Raw genomic sequence first — 2931 nt, 5'->3', positions numbered from 1 at the left:
AAACCGAAAGTGTCAATAATCCTGTATGCAGGTCAAAAGTATGTATCCAACCAAAATGCAGCAACCAAATGCAGCAATCACAATAATATAAATACATCAATGCATATGATGCTAATGATGCGTCCTGGTCACCCCCGACGCTATCATCTCACACACAAATGGTGAGACCGAGTGGGTAGGGTGTGACAACCGTGCACTTTGTCGTCACTACTCCCGATGAGTGACCGAGTGGGCGGGATCTTGTCGAGTACTCCGCCCTATGACCCCAAATCATAAATGGGGAGCTCAATGCTCTCAACTCCCAGTACAAAATGACGGGAGGTCTCACGGCTACCACGCTGAGTCACCCGACCAACGGAGCCAAGCAGAGTCCACCGTCTACCGGCTACTACGCTGCTACACTAAATGCCGTGGAGCCAAACAGAGCGGAACTGCACGGCTACCATGCCGAGTCCTCGACTAACGGAGCTAAGCAGAGAACCGCCACACACCTCGATATACCACTAATCCATGAGTGGTGGTGTGTGCAGACATGTAATCGATGTGCTCAACCATAGTGGAGCCGACAATCGCGCCATGCAATCATGATGCATGACACTAAGCATAGTCATAAACCGATCAACATAACCATATCCATATATATAATATGGGAACCACAATATCGTTGAGTCAAATCCACGGATCTAGGGTATCTGGTCCTCTACGGTATAACAACCTAGATCCTAAACATATCTCCCTTCCATAACATATGTACCAACAATATACACAGATCAAAGAATCAAAATCTAGGTACACGAATCATATGTGATATACAAATAGAGGTACACAAGCCAGTCATGGCATAAAAACCTAAGTATCAGATAATCTCGATACACATGACTGAAACCAAAAGTCCAGAACCTAGTCCTAACCTCAGTAAAACATGGTATGTCACTTATTCTAGAAACTAAGATACTCATGGTAACACAGTACTCATGGCAATAAATCACATGATATAAGCACGGATACGTCACAGGCGATAAACCTAACATGCTATGGATATCAAACAATGACATACCAAAGACAAACATGTTCATTGCTTGTAGTTATAAAATACTATGCATATCCAAAGACAATATCATAAAAGATAAGTCAAGAGGTACCCGCCTCAAATAGAAGGTCCAATCCAGTCCAAATCCGACGTTGAGATGCTCATCTTGAATCAGAGTCCTGTATCAATATATTTTATTTAGCTAAATTCACATGGGTTAAATAGCTAAATAAAATCCCTAAAACCAATTAAGGAAACCTCAATGCAACGATAAATTTTGATTCATCCAATCCATTTGATTGAGTCAGGTTTAATCCAACATTCCTAACTCATCGAATAAATCCAATGATCCTCGATCAATAATCAAACACTCCACGTATGAAAAATCAATTCAATGTGCCTAACGACATACATTCCATCATGATATTCAACCAATCCAAATTACACAAACCATAATAGATTTACTAACTCCAAAATCCATTTATACTAACAACAATGCATTTACCTCAATCCAAAACTCACCCAAATATGCATATTCGGCTGTTGAGTCACTGCCGAAGACGCCTGCTGTCGTTCCAACCAAATACCTCTGGTTAACCTAGAGTATGGATCGTTAGTCAGCAAATACACATGTACAAATTGATTACCTCATACCTAAATCAAATCTATCATCACAATAGTCCAAACAACATAGAGTCTATAACAAAGATATAATTCTCTACTTCTTACCTCACTACCTAGCCACTGTTAACGCTGGATCAAGATGGGTCGGACCAAGAACTACCCACCTAGTACAATCTCCCTGCTGGAAATCTTTCCCACTGGTCAGATCCAATTGAGATCAAGAATTGGAGATAACAAATTAAGCAACGACTAAATTCCAATCAATCTTACCTTCTTCCTCTCCACTGATCAGAGGTGATCAAGGATCCGGCGACAATGCTAGGGCCCGATGAGACCGGCTGGTGGCGCTGTTTCGTGCGGCAGTGAGGAATAGATCTAGGGAACGGTCCTTTCCCCCTTTGGCCGTCACCTAGGACAGAGGTGCGATGGTGCTCGAGTGGCTCGCGGCTAGGGCACATAGAAGACAGCTTTGCTCGGCGGCCGGAGGTAGAAAACAGAAGGGAAGAAGGGTTCAGCCGGCGAGAGCTCGCGGCGAGAAGAAAAAAACTAGGGCACGGCGTCAAGACTTAGGGAAGGAAAAAGATCGGCGCCGAAATGAAATAGGCACGGGTAAGGACTAGGGCACGCGACGAGGAGAAGGAACCGCCGAGTGGCAGTTAGGGCACAGCATTTGGCGGGGAAGAAGGCTCGGTGCCGAGTTCGGCGAGAGGAACAGAAGAGGCGCGGGCGAGGCTCGAGTGAGGGTGCGGGGAAGAAAGAAACGGCGAGGGGGAAAATAAAAGAAAAAGAGTAAAAAGGTATTTATAAATAAAACATTTCCTCACTTAAACGGGTATCCAAAACAGGCATTCCTGGAGCCCCGTTTTTATCCCCGTAAACTCGTCCATACGAGCTCCGAAAAATTCCCGAAAAATTTCCAAAAATTCCAGAAAATTCCCTTATTAATATTCGCCTATTTTCGGTATTTTACATTCTCCCCCACTAATAAAAATTTGGTCCCCAAATTTCGTTATCTACCATCAGCAAGTACTAACAACAGACAGAAAGTATAAATGCTGAACGGTAAACTAAATCATATACCTCAAGTGAAAAGATGGGGTATCGAGCTCGGATAATATCCTCGAGCTTCCAAGTAACCTCCTCGTCCAAATGATGATGTCATCCGACTTTAACCAGCCGGGTAGTCTTGTTCCACAACTGACGCTCTTTCCGGTCTAGAATCCGTACCGGAATCTTCTCATAAGTGACGTCAGGCTGAATAGGAACTAAGATATCTA

At 43.6% G+C, this 2931-nt stretch overlaps 1 long non-coding RNA gene across 2 annotated transcripts; it reads right to left on the bottom strand.

The window, feature by feature from the left end:
* Positions 1 to 1198: 1198 nt before the first annotated feature.
* On the bottom strand, positions 1199 to 2494 carry LOC122049199. 2 transcript variants are annotated; one of them, XR_006130876.1, is made up of 4 exons: positions 1925 to 2494; positions 1760 to 1835; positions 1553 to 1628; positions 1199 to 1209 (listed from the first exon to the last, which is right to left on the bottom strand). It is a non-coding gene; the product is annotated as an uncharacterized LOC122049199 (long non-coding RNA). The 2 variants fall into 2 exon arrangements; XR_006130875.1 differs by lacking the exon at positions 1199 to 1209 and having other exon boundaries at positions 1230 to 1628.
* Between the last annotated feature and the right edge of the window lie 437 nt (positions 2495 to 2931).

The sequence above is a fragment of the Zingiber officinale genome, chromosome 2B (assembly GCF_018446385.1).
Source record: "Zingiber officinale cultivar Zhangliang chromosome 2B, Zo_v1.1, whole genome shotgun sequence".
In the NCBI taxonomy this organism is placed as follows: Eukaryota; Viridiplantae; Streptophyta; class Magnoliopsida; order Zingiberales; family Zingiberaceae; genus Zingiber; species Zingiber officinale.
Note: the sequence above shows the minus strand (reverse complement) of the source record. Positions and strands in the feature narration are given on the sequence as shown.